Raw genomic sequence first — 14,357 nt, 5'->3', positions numbered from 1 at the left:
GTGTAGCCAACAGCTCTTATGTCGGTTGAGCCCCATGTCCGACATTCTCCCTATTCTTCCCCATCGCAGTCGAGCAGCCGCGACCATTCTCCTCGGGCTAGAGATATCCCTCGACAACTATCGCAGCCTTTGTGTCTTTGGGTGGTGCACTCGGAGTGCTCGGAACAATAAGCAGGAAACGGGAGGAGAACAAGGATCCTGCTCTTTCGGAGGCACCGAGGCGGTCTTCGAAACTTCAGGAGGCTGGTTCGCGAGTATCCGATCCGTGGGCACGATAATGCTCAAGCCGGCGAGAGCGCCAGTGCCGGAGAGCCGTTCAGTTGAATTTCTCGAAATTGCGTCACTGGTATCTCATAACTGAGCTCCGTCAAAGTTTAATCCGATTGCTCCCTAGAGTTTCTGTACGCCCCCATGAGCGAGATGCATACGGACGTTCACATCTAGACCCCCCGTCTTTTTGTCCTTTCCGATATTTTGAGAATCAGAGGCTGGAAGTCGTGAGACTGAACCTCGGATCCTAGCTGTAAGGGAAAATTGAGATTGCTCGAACGGCAACCAAGAGGCACCTCTGCCGCTGATGTCGAGTTTTCGCACAACTATCGGTGAAAATATAACAGGATTGTTTGATTGATCTGCTCCTCTCCCGGCCGATCAGCTGGTTCAGCTATGCACGACGACATTTCGTTTCTTTCGTTCGCGCTTTCGTTCATTCGCTTCATACATTTCTCCGCTACCGACTCCTTCTGTTGATCCTTCTAGCTATGCTGTCTTCCACGTCGGGTCGGGAAAAGTGCAGCCACTGCATCACCGTCATGAAGGCGCGGCATACGTTCCCTATAGTGTTCGGAGGAAAACTGAACTGGACAGACAGGGAAAGGAAAAAAACCAAACGTTTTCGTTGAGAGATGGTTACGACCATCGACGACGACGACGAGCTTGAAGGAGAGGCCCCGTGTGCGGAGGTCCAAATATTTATGCCAATGTGGCCGGCCGGCCGGCCGAGCGAGCCAGCGAGTCGGCGAGCGACCGACCGTTCGGCCAAGCGGCGTCCACGAATTCGGTCGACACCCTGGGGAGTGGCGGAATCTGACCAGTTCCAAGACCGCCTCTTTTTTTTGTGCTCTTCTTCTTCGACGCTCCGTAATTATCGTCTTCAGCATTTCATTATTGTCATTATCCCTATTGCCATTATTGAATGGTTGCCAACCACCGCATGGGCAACAAGAGCCGCGGGCAAATCGCAGTTCGCGTGTCAACAATGCTAACTGCAAACCAGGCAGCGGAGCGGCGAGTCGACCATTCAGGGAGCATTCTTACTTTTGAATGATTCCATCATCGAGCCGGCGACGCTTACACGGAAATCGGCCCTCGTGAGACTTCAGAGAGACGAATCAAAAGCTCTTCGCTCGGAAAGAGAGCACGGCTCACCGAAGTTCCTGAGTTTTCGGGACCCGTGAAGATTGGGGGGTGATCAAACCTCCCGAACCCCGGAGTCTGGCCGGGGCAGAAACGCGGAGTGAACTCTGAAAGAACTCGGGAGGGGCTCGGCAATCCAACGCGCAGGGAAACGCATGGTGGACTCGAATGGGGGTTCGGGAGGGGACGGGCAGCATCGGATTCTAGTTCCAGTGGTCAACGTTGAGCGATCGTCCGTCATGGTCCACTACGCGTACTCTGCCACATACATAGAGCTACGCGGCAAGCCCGCTAGCAAGCTGGTAGCCGACCGACCGCCCAACCAACGAAGTCACCGGCCCAGCGAGCAAGCGAGCATCTAACTAGGCAAGCAGTATGGCCGCGGAACTGGTCGACGCTAATTTTATGATGGATTCTGACCCGGCCACTCGGAACCGAGGCGGAGGCAACACTGTATGCTCACGCTCCTTCACGCTCAACGTAAGATCGAGTCTGCTGTGCTGGGGCTTTTGAGTTGTTTGCCGGCAGAGCCGCGGTGTCATCCCATCAGCGCGAGCAAACATCGTATGCACGGAATCGATCCTAACGAGCCTAATACCCTCGCATTCCTCCTCGAATTTGCCAATTGTCGAGCGAGGCAACCGCGGTTCCGCCCTCGACCGTTCGCTCGCTCGCTTGCTTGCCCCTCGTAAGAGGCAAATTAGCTCAATACATGAAAAAAGTTGCTGCTATTCACGTCGTCGTTGCCGATGGAGCAGCCAGCGCCCCCCGCAACAGCAACCACACGCCCTATCATGCGAAGCGCGACGCAAGTTTTTCAAAGTCGTCCTCTTCATAATCTTCGTCCTGACATCAACTCTCAAGTCGGGTTATCGGCTCTCGAGCTCGGAAGCACCGGCAAGGTCTGTGACAGAGATGGGAAAAAAAGTAAGAGGGAAAGCCCCCGGTGTAGACACAGGGTGTTTCGGAGCGGGAGATAGGAGATCGATGAGGGAAGACCGAGAGCGACGCTGGCCGGCATCATTTATTCATCGAGATCCTGTGATGAATTCCCTGTCTGTCTCTGGGCAGTGTTTGGGAAGGGACGATGCAACTTTTTCTCGTTCGTTCGTTCGTTCAGGGAGAAGGAATAAGAATAGATACCTCGATATTCCCGCCTTCCCGATTCGAGTGGGGAAAAGGTTCTAAGAAATCCCGATGTATGTAAGAGGAATAGTGTCGTTTCGCGCGGTCGGCTCATGACGGAAAGTGGAAGAGACTTCGCTCTTTGGAAGGGAAGAAGTTTCCTTCAAGGAGGGAGCGCTTCGTCCGTCGTCGAAGCACCGGAACAGAAAAAAGTTTCGCATGAAGGAATTCAGAGGACGAATTAAAGAGCGGAGCAAAATCTGATTTCGCTCCGAGTTCTCCCCTTCAAGCGGCTCGCGAGCTCCTTGCGAGAACGCGTTGAAAGCTTGTTAAAGCTTCCTCGAGAAGGGCCAGACATCGTTTGAGGGTTGGGTGGGCGACGATGGGGTAAAAGTCGAATTAATTGAGGGAGTGCTTGCCGAGTGACTTTTGCTCCGAGGATCGTGGGTGGGGCCGATTACAAGGGTGAAGGATCACTTCGTTTTAAGGAGAACACCACCAACCAGCCCGCCATCTAAGCAAGCCGCCAGTCAGCCGCCTGTTTGCCCGCCCGCTCGCTCGCTCGCTCGTCCGCCTGAAGGGTGAGATCATGCGAAAGGATAACGAGATTCCTCAACAGCCGCAAGATGGAACACCAGTCCTGATTAAAGCCAAATGAAATCACGACAATCAAACAACTGCGTCTGTTTGTCTGCTGGTCGATTGGTCTGCTGGTGTTTTTCCTCTCCCGTTTATGCGTGCCTTTCTTCGTCCGGTGCTGTTGCGTTTTATTCTGAAAGCCAAGTGCGCTTACGTGCGTCCGCGCACTGGCAGATAAATTCCCTGCTTGCGACAGCGAGGATCGATCATTGGTCCGCGCAGATGAACAACTCGGAGAAAGCTTTTGATGAAACGGATCCGCAAAACCCAACGATTTCCGCTCGAACACTTGTTGTATTTCGGTTTCGGAATCGTAGTTACATCTAATTGAGTCAAATTCTAGAATATATTGGATTGTCCGCCCTTGGGCTCCGACCTCGTTATGCGGCCCTCGGGCTCTCGCGGAGAATTTCCGCCCGGTCATCGAGACTAAGATAGCAACGAGTTTGTATGGGATCTCGGTCGACGCGTCGACGGGCCATTCAATTGCTGTATTGGTCTTATCGTGCATTAGCCCGCTGAGGCGGCTCTTTGGCGAGATATCGGAGTTTTTGCTCCGAGGCAAGAGCTTGATGGGGTTATAATGGGCGGGGTGTCGAGAGCAACAGGGTGTGTGCCTTGCCTGCAGCGAGTGGTGCCGATCGGCATCGAAGGCCAAGAAAGCCTGCCTCATACACTTATTTATAGAGGACCAGCTATTTTTTCCGAGGTTCGTTCTCTCGATCGAGCATCACGAGCCATGGCTTCCGCCAATAAAAGCAAGGTCAGCGATCGCACCTATTCTCGCTCGAAAACTCTCGGGACGGAAAAATAAGCCGAGATGAAATTCTACGGCGGAAGGCGTGACCTGAACACGCACTTCAATGCCAACGAGTCGAAAAACGAGTTCCCGCGAAATCTGTGAGAAACTTGAGCGGTTTTCGGGATCGGATGCCATTACGCGAGCATCCGCCAGTAGCTCGTGCGCCAAACGGTACATTCGCTCATCGATAGAGGAGACCAGGACTCCAGAACTTGTTATCCTGCTTGTCTTTGTCAAGAGCACTTCAACAACGACCGAGGACGGCAACTGAGAGAAGACGGCGGCAGCGGTTGCGATGAGACAAGACCGACCGGGGGCTCTCTATCTCTTGGCGAGCTGGTGGTTGGTGATCACTTGTAGATAATCCCACCAGCGGAAGAAAAAGCAAGCAAGTAGACGACCGACCACCCCGTGCGGTGATTCACCTCAGCTTACTTACTTGCTTCGTCGGTGACTGGCTCGGCGGCGACAACAACGACGACAAGAATCCAGGACGGCCTCGGCTCGTCCCAGCTCGCTACCGCGGCCGCTGCCGCTCGGATGCCCCTCTCGTCGACCAGTTGCTATCCTCCAAGGAGGATGCGCTCCCTCCCGACTGTTGCGCTTCCACCCTGTCGGAGCAGTTTACATGCGAGGTATCGGGATGAAAAATTCATGCAACATTATGTGCGCAGACTCACTCCAACAGCGCATATTCACCGGGATCAGCCACAGGTCCGTGCAGTAATCAGACAATCGTAGAAAGACAACCGTAGTTCGGAAGGCTCGGAGGCCTTGGGCCTCCCGTCGTCTTCTTCATCGTCGTAACCCACGCCAGCCAGACCGCCCAAAATATCTTCACATTTTTCCTGTTCAATGATTCACTGTTCAGATAGACTCCGGTGCAATGTTCGGAACTCTCGGCCGAACCCGTCAACCCCGCGGCCCATGCGGCACGTCTTCGAGAGCGACGGCACAGTAAGACCCACCGATCGTCGAGACCAGGTCATGAGAGGCCAATAGCCTGTGGGAAAGACGAGTTCGGGGCGTGAACCTCAGACCCGCATAACGTTTACATTCGAATGCGAGGAAATCAAGTGGATGAGGAGCGAAAGACGTACAGCGGGAGATACCGGATGTCGTTCAGGAACTCTAATTTCCACCGGAACTAAACGTCTGCATACATCTCTACTGTCGATTCTGGCGGGGATGAATATTTGGATAGATGTCTTTCCTGTTAAGGATACCAGTGGCGTCACCAACGCGTTCGCTGTTGCCTCCGCTGCCGTTGATGACGACGGTAGCAGCAGCGTCAAGTGAAATTCAAGTTGTGGATCCAATACGGGAGAGGAAAACGCTATGATGGACTCGGCGTAGATGACGGCAGCGGCTTTAATTGGCCGCCGCATTCGTTCACTTAGGTCGCTCGGTCTTCTTCGGATCTAGCGAGAGCTCGCTCGCTGACTGACTGGCTAACTGGCTGGCTGGCTGGCTGGCTGCGTCGACTGACTGGCTACCAGCAAGGGAACCATCCAGCTAGCTAGCTAGCCAAGCTGGATGGCGGGCAGCCTGCTTGGTCTCTCTTGTACGAAGCTCGGGGTGACAGGCAAGACCGATCACCTCGCCAGCAGCCGCTCGCCTCGCAGCCATTTGGACTGAGCGAGCGAGCGACCGACTGAGCGAGCAGGCGAGCGAGCGAGCGACCTACGGAAATACAGACCGACTGACGAACAGACAAACGGACGGACCGACCGACCGTCGGTTCAGTCCGCGGAGGTAGAATCGTTCGCCCAGCGAAGTCCCCCGTATAGAAAGAAAATTCTGCTCCGTCCGCATGTTCTATCATCTTGACGCTCATACGCGGAATAGCAAGCGGTCCGATGCAGTATTTGGAAGCAAAGATTCGGCGTTCGCGCCGAAACTACGCGCGCGCAATGACCGCGGATATTGCTCGGTGTCCAGCCGTTGCGTCGTTCGAAAGAAGAGTCTTACCGTTATGCTTGGGATTGATGTTACTCGCGAATGCGCCACCATTACCCGCGCTACATGTTTCTCATACACTCTCCAAGATCCAATACGAACGAATACTAATACTTACGCGCGCGATCCATCAAGCGAACACTGACACCTGGAAGGTCGTATGAGACTGCGAATGGGACTGCTTTCACTCTCGCATGGCTCCATGCACTTATCCTACCTTAGTGTGAATGTCTGCCGCCGAAATTGTAATGTGTATATCGACATGCATGTAATCCTGGAGTATCAGGGAAAAGGACCCAGAACTGTTTCATGATGGGACAGATCGACTGACTCCGCACTCGATTCTTCTTTCTTCGTTCCCCGAATCGAATGGGAATCCGCGAGCCTAATTCAGCGGTCTCGGCGTTCGAATATGTATCGCTTGAACGTATCGGGGGATAATGACACGGCCGCCGGGATGTTGATTGCGATTTTCAACACGGCCGGGCGTCTCGCCTTGAATTGGCTCATTTTTGCGGGAACGACTGCTTTTCGGAAAAGAAAGCGGCGGCCGCGACCGACGCTGATCTAAAATGACGACGACTTTCAAACGAGAATGCGTCCGATGAAATCCGATTCTTTGGGATGCGATTCGAACAGCTCTCGACTTCTATGGCGGACAGCAGCTTGTATGATGATCGATTCATTCGTTCTTGCTTGCTTGCTTCCTTCTTCCCTTCCTCATCTCTTGTATCTCATGATATTCTCTTTCATATTCCGCTCCGTCCGACCACACTCGCGGACTCCATTGAGAAAGATTCCCTCTTTTCTCCTGATCTCTTCTGGTTCATCAGGTGGCGATTTCACTCTTAATTAAGCGGTTCGAGTTGCGGTTGACCAAGTTTTGATGAGGGTCGGCATTCCGGACTCGAACCCGACCCGACCGCACGACGCCCTCCGAATCAGTGGAAAATCTACTCAAGCGAATTCATTGGAATCCACCGATTGCGGTTCCGAATTCGACACCTTCGATCCGCTCTCTGGAGAAAATTCGACAGATTGAGGGAAGGGTTCCAGTTGAGAGCAAGACACGCGCTTCGAATCGAATGAGAAAAATTTTCGATTCCGGATCGAATGTCGAACTCGTTGTCGCGTCCGATCACCACCGAATCGGCGATTTTGAACTTTGGATTCGAGTTGGAGTTGAACGCCACTAGAGAGTGAAAAGGAGCCATAAAGAAAATTACTGATGACACAAACAGCCGGTGAAAGCAAAAAAAAACGCATCAGCGCTGTCTACGGTGTTTATTTCGAGATGAGGGGTCCGAAACCGGCGGTCCATATTTTGAAGCAATAAATCATATCACAGCGGTAATTTTCAGCCCTCGTATATCTGACCGTGTGTATGTGAAGTGTCGGTCGTGCTGTCTGCGGCTGCTGCTGCTGCATGTCGTTTTTTGATGACTCTATTCCGTCGACTGCCGTAATGGGAAGGCTGTCGGGATTCAAAAGCGAGCTTCGTACGCGACGACCAAAACTGGATGAGAACCCGAACGACATTTCGGCGCAGGGATCGTGGTCTTCTCCGAGACAGGCCGTCAGCAATCCGTCGATGTCGCACGTTCTCAATCAGGGACCGGGAAATAGAGCCTAGTTGGGTTGTTTGCTTTCGTAGTAGGCGACACCGTCTGGTCGTAGTACGATAACACTACTACATCGAGTGTCAGCCGGCGTGCTGCTTGGTTCACAACATCTCGCTTGCCGACTCACACTCGTATTCGTTCGCTACTCGTTCACTCGATAGACGATCCATAGTAATGTATTCTGAGGCACACTCAAACACCCTGACACATCGGCGGCGGCGACGTAACTCGTAGCGGCTCGGAGCAGATCGAAACGATCAATGTTGAGCGGTGGGGGAGTACACAAATGCTCGCGATCATTGAATGGGTTCTCGTTTGATGTCTTTTCCGCTTTCCTAGAGACGCCGCTCGAGATCCCGCACTGCGCAACAACGCGTCGCGAGCTAGGGTCCGGCTCCCCGGTGCATTTCCGTCAGTTTTCCGAGTGTCGTCGGGTTCTCCGAAGTTCCGACGCGACTCGAATAACATCGGGGTTTCGCGTCATAAGAGGATAATTTCATGGAAATTCGCGCGTGGACTTCATTCCCTCACGGTTCGGAACTCGTTGTTATCGACGGTCTTTCGACTTCTCGACTGTACGGGGCACATCTTGGAACAAAATCAAACGATGACCCCAACGCCGAGGGATATGGCGAGTTCAGCAAGGAACCAACGCTCCATAACGAACTGGATTCTTGACGGACGGACGCTCGCCCGCTCGCTCGCAATGGGAGTGGCTCCCTCACCGTGGGCGAAGTTTAATTACAGTGGAAAATGACGAACCACGAATTGGCGTGAAAAATGGGTGGATGGAACGCGTTTACGATCTGCCAGTGGTCGTGTCTCATTACCAATACAATTGCGATCTGATGCGCCGCCCCTCGCAACGAAAAACAAAGCGAAGCAGGCGTTGCATGTAGAATGCGGTGGCGAGGTGACCGCTCGGGTCACGGATCTCGCTACTCTTATTCATATTTCTCCACGATGAGTTTCTTGAATTCATTATCTCCGGTACAGCGAGACTCCATTCAGACGGAGTCAATTCGCTGCCATTCGCGAGCGTCGTCGTTCTCCGCGCGGTCGGCATGGATACGTTCCAATTGAACTCGCGACCTCCAACAGAATGATTGAATGAAGAGGGAATATCCACGCTAGAGAACATGGAGGCAAGGAGCAGAAAATAAGTACGCGTTCTTCCCGTTTGACGTAGGGTTTCTCCTCTGACGCAATCCGCTGCTGGACGAGCGCCCAACATTCTGAAGAAGACGGAGAAAAGAAATACCCGGGACTTAAAACGCGTTAAATCGAGCTGAGACCTTCGTTTGCTCCTTGACAACAGCAACAATGCTCGGCAAAGCCTTCGACCGACCGACCGAACGGACGTCCAAACGAGCGAAGTTTCAACGGGGCACCCGAACGCTTCATCTGGTGCTCGAATGATCAGTCGCTGATCCCATGTTAACGTTCGGCTCGCGACCAGGAGCTTCTTTTCGCAGCAGTAGGCGATGACATCGGCGCGATCCAAATCAACAGATTTCGATTTCCATAATCTTCATGTTGCTCGTCGACGGACGCGTTACTCTCTACACAGTCGGCGACGACGACAGTCACCCGACGAGACAGACCAGCAAGCGAAAGTCCGAACGAGCGAGGAGGGATGGCTCTCTGAGCTCCGATATTCTTCTGAGCGAGTCCCTCGGGAGTGTTCGGTCAAGACCGTACCATCAAAAGTCAAAAAGAGAACAAGTGGACATATGTACGCTTTCAATGCATGCAAAGAACCCGATGGATTCGGCGGGAGCGGACAGCGATCCGAACAATTTATCCGCAGATCAGAAGCTGGTCCCGCCAAACGCCGCGATCGCGACTTTCTTGTCGGACGAGAGTCCTGATTTCGAGAGCGAGGGCTCGCGAATTGAAATCGGAACGGAAGTTATCGGAACGGCCATTAATTTCTGGACCATGGATCGATTTATGACCTGAAGAATCGAGCGAAGGTCTCCAGTGTTCGGACCGGTTCTGCCGTTTCTTTCTCCGGTAGAAAGCTCGAGGCTACAGAGTACTGGCCGTCGAACTGCAGAGTATTGGCCGGCAGGTCAACAGTGACGGCTGGCTCTCCGAGAGTTTTTCTGTTGGACTTCACCGGGCTTCCGCTGCATGCTGCGGCCGCTTCTCCCGTGAAAAGGGACGACGCGGACCTCGGCGACGGATTTCGAGTTAAATTAAGCGGAAAATATGAAAGTAAAAAACTGTGAGCTACTCCGCGACCGGTCGGCTGGTTCACAGCCGCCGTAACCGAAGCCCCCGTCAAACTGGTGGCTGTCCGTGGACGCAGAGGGCTGCATACAAAGTGGGAGCGCGGGAGCGTGCCCAACGGAAAATCGACACTCAGTATTTCCGACGGGACGTGCGAGCAATAAGCGAATTGAAAAGAAAAAGATGATGAAAAGATATGAGAAAATATGATTCAGCTGGATAAGAGAGGGGTATTCCGCGATTTCGTGAGTATTTAAATTCGGCCACGCAATTTAGTGATGGACGACTGCAAACAAAACCGTGTTTACGTAGTTTAGCCGGCGCTGGGCGCAGTCGGAACGTTTGAGAAGCAGCGAAACTTATAAGCGAATACAAATGTTGAGCAGATTTGTGTGCGGGACTCCGACGGAAATCCTCGCATCTCTGTCAGCACCGGGCCAGATTAGCGGTGGATTGAACAGCGACGTCATCGTGGCTGACATGTCTGCCGCTGTCTCGGCTTGATGTCTCCGCTGTCCAGCGTGGCTTTACCAAATCTCTTGTGAAACCCCACGGAGCGTAGAGGAAGAGCATTTTTCCATTCCTTCTCCTCCCTAAGGTCATTATCGCTCACCCTTAATCAAGAAAGTTCGTGGTGTCCTCGTCGTAGATAGAAAGCCGTCGAGCGAGAAGACGACGAGGCGAAAATTGAAACAAGCATCCTTTTAGAGAGTGGTCATCCACTCCCCCCAGGAACAAAACACTTTCTTGCCGAGACTGACGAACACTGCCCGCGGAGGCGATAGTAGCGATTCCATTCCACACCATTACCCAACAGAAGCGAGGAGGCGAGAGAGTCCATTACGGGCGGCACAATCGCCAAATCGACACTTTGACTTGTCAAATGCTACCTGAACACGTCAAGCCATTGTTTGAAAGCATCAGCGCATCGTCTGATACGCGGGAAAGTTGATGTCGTCAAGGAGACCGCATTACTTATTTCGCGCGTTCTCTAAAAGCCATAATAAAACGCAACGATTTCAGCTGAAACAACCGCAAGTTTTTCCGAATAGATATGAAACGACCGCCCGCGTTTGAGCCACGACTCCAGTCAAGAGGGAAGCAATATCGTGCGATTCGGAATGTTCAGACCAGGAGCGGAAAAAAGACATCCCGACAAAATCTCAATTTCCGTGGAGCTCTCAAGAGAAGACGAACGGCGAACCTAAGCAGACATTTTGTTGTCGACTACAGTTGGTTCCGTAAAGAGAAATGCGGAGCTTAATGGAATACCGGTCCGGTGCCGGTAGGTTGCGGTGACCATTAACTTTCTCCCGAACCAGTGGTGGTGGCAGCGTGATAAATGCGTCGGGCTTATCGCCGAATTGAGACATCACCATGAATCAAAATGCTCGTTACCTCCTGCCGTTAATGTGCTTCGGTCTACGTAATGTGATGTGGTACCACGTCCCTTCTGTGTACATACATCGGTACATTGCCCGCTCACCGGCTCGCTTGCCCGGTGGTCCGCTTGTGTGAGTGAGTGCCTGCGTGAGAATATATAAAACACTGTCAGTGTTGTCCACAAGTCCACGCTCGCACTCGCGTACTCTCATCCAGATAACTCACTGCAAGAGATAACGTCGTGCTGATAACGCTAATCTGTTTACAAAGTCGTAGAGCAATGATGGAAGGGGTGTGGTACGGTTGAGAAGAGAACACGCGAACAGAAAGAGCTGTCTCATTAGCAAAAGATACAGTTATGGGAAAGCGGAGGCATCGCATTGCCCTCTGATGAAATCACCCAGAGACAGTTTTGTATTCGTGTATAAGGTGCTTGCCATCAATTCCACAAAATCAGTTCGGGAAGCGACCGAAAGCAGACCTCTGGCCCCCTCTCCGAATCAGATTCTATTCTTCAGAGGTCTCAAGCGTGGAAATCAATGAAATCGAAGCACGCTTCTGCCAGGTCATCCATTGAATTTGGCTGACGAAGCCAGATGGGGATTCTCCTCCGTCCGTCCCGTGTTTGCCTTTCGACCAACGCGCGATAGTAGGTCTAACTTGGCAATTTTAGCGTGTCCACAACGATGACAGCTTCGGTTAGCTCTCCGACCGGTGAACACGACGGACAAACTGTCCGTCGAGTCGTATCCGAAAGCATAAAAACAGAAATATTTGCTGCGCCGCCACACAGTGGCTGCCACCAAAGTAGACTTTGCTCTAACGGTAACGGCTAACACGAAGGCCGTCGCCGCCGTCGACGGTTGACAGCCATGATGATTGACGGTACAATAATACAACAACAACGACAGCAAAAACACCATTACAACTGCCACCACGCTTGGTGGAAGCCGGCTTTGCAGAGCGTCTCAAGAGCAGGAACCCGTTGACTAGTCGACATGCCAGACCATTGGTCAATCCCCGATCGCTCCCTTACCTTCGGTGGCGGCGGGAGTAATTAGCTCCAGGACATCGAGACATTCCCCTAGAGAGGGAATTAGCGGAGGAATGGGTCTATGGATTGCGAAAGGTTTTAGAGGAGTTGGTCGTGGCTGGCCGTCTGCTTATTGCTGATGAATCCTATCGAATCAGCCGAACAAAGAGTAATCGAAGCTATATTCCGTGTCCGCTCCATTCGGAACGACTTTTTTGCATGTTGTTCCGCAACGAGACATTGTGTCGTAAGACAGGGAAGGTACGCATCGTCTATGAGCATTCCCCGCGAATTCCAGACTGAGTGTTCGACCGGCAGACTGAATCGACGTCGGCTCGACGCATCAATCGCAGACCGAGCGAGTCGGATCAAACCTCCTCCCTCGAGAGTTATCGCATTCGCCTTATCTCCCGAAACGTGGTCAAGCCGAATACGATGACGATGATACACGGACCACCCAGATCTTCCTTTCCTCGATTTGGAAATTTATCGTGCTTTCGACCCATCCCGCGACCCTATAGGGTGATTTCGTTCACAGAGCCCTTCCGGTCGAGGGAAAATCGATGATGACTCGGATATTCTAGTTGCTATCAGAATGGCCCTTTCCCGGCCCTTTGTGGGGCAGCGATGGAGTCTGTTAAGGTCGGACAAGCGCAAGCAGATGGAGCACAGGATAACTCCCGCCCAGGACGAGCGATTTCGTGAATTTGTCGAAGAGACTCGCGCGCGCTCGCTCGGTGAGACTCTGGTGAGCTTTTGGACGCAAGCAAGCGCCCCAGGCTCGACTATGGAGGTCTACCAGCGAGTTCAGACACCAAAAAGCAATAGCATCGGGCCGTCTCACCCCCTCCAGAACAATTTGGGGCTCTCGCTTTGGAGGAGATCCGCCTTTTATTTCTGGGATTTTGAGTGGGCCGTCCTTAGCAGACACTCGCTCCCTGGCTGGCAGATCGACTACGCCGCAGGCAGGCAGGCAGTGAGCAGGCTGGCGAGTTGTTACCGCCGCGGCGAGCCAGAGAAGGGTGGCCGACCGACCGACGACAGCATATGTTGAACGTTCCGAACGAACCGAACAGATAGAAGAGAAGCAAGAAGAAAAACTGGCGAAGCGAACTCTCACGAACTACGAACAGGAATTGCATCGACCGACAGCGACGCAGACGAGGCGTGCGTGTATGGGCCCAGAGGAACTTCTAGTTCTAATTCTAGGCCGTCGACTCAATACTGAAAATACGATGGATGCTCAGACCCATCAAGCTCGTGGCTCTCGTGTCAAACGACGATTGCAGGACTCCCGTGGCAATACCTAATTCGAAAAAATGGAGGAGGGTCAGGAGGAACCGATTCTGCATCGGGCATCTCCGATGCCAGCTCTCTTTAGTCGTGAATCGATACGATTCCATCGGTGCCACACGAGCAAAGCCTGTTTCTGCACTGAAACCTTTCTGAGCTTCTACTTATTCGCTCGCTTGTCTAGCGAATTGCTATTTACTGCTGCTGCCTGCCTGCCTGTCTGCCTCGAAACGCCCACAGAAACATCGACGGCGCTCATCGTACGCGTTTCGGATAGACGGTGGCTGCCGCTGCTGCTCTTGTTGTTGTGGTTGTTGTTCTGCCTTGTACGTACGTCATGAGCACGGAGCGTTGGCTGGGGAGAATCAAAAGTCTTCACGAAAGCCAGAAATGAAGAATTCTGTCGATGCGAGCACGTTGTCGATTGCGGCAGCCACTAGAGCAGCGATAACCTGCTAAAAAGAAACGTTTGAGGAACCCCAGCGAAGGGGGAAGGAAGTGGAACTTTTAGCTCGTCGGATCTCTTCGGCTTGCTGATAGGCTAGATATCGTGTCTAGGAATTTCTCGAGTGAAGCTTCCAGTGTCGCCCTCCGCGGAAACCGTGAATCTGTGGATTCGAAGAATCGATCGGAGGAGAAAACGGCCGGCGTCGGATCGAAGAACCCTTTGAAGAGATTCAAGAAGCCGGGCCCGCTCGGGAGGGAACGGATGCAAATTGCGGCTCCGACGACTAGTAACTTGTGCGGAATGGGGAGATGGACCGACTCCCTCTTCTCTCCCTGGGGTGGGAATGGTGCGGTCGGTTGGCTGGTCGTTCGCTCGTTCAGGCGGTCGAGTGAATTATTCATG

At 52.8% G+C, this 14,357-nt stretch overlaps 1 protein-coding gene across 1 annotated transcript in view; it reads left to right on the top strand.

The window, feature by feature from the left end:
- The window catches only part of LOC100898565 (homeobox protein Hox-B1-like), a 32,185-nt gene that overhangs the window by 16,192 nt on the left and 1,636 nt on the right, over positions 1–14,357 (top strand). The window lies entirely within an intron of this gene.

This window comes from Galendromus occidentalis, unplaced genomic scaffold (genome assembly GCF_000255335.2).
Source record: "Galendromus occidentalis unplaced genomic scaffold, Mocc_1.1 scf7180000077474, whole genome shotgun sequence".
Lineage (NCBI taxonomy): Eukaryota > Metazoa > Arthropoda > Arachnida > Mesostigmata > Phytoseiidae > Galendromus > Galendromus occidentalis.
Note: the sequence above shows the minus strand (reverse complement) of the source record. Positions and strands in the feature narration are given on the sequence as shown.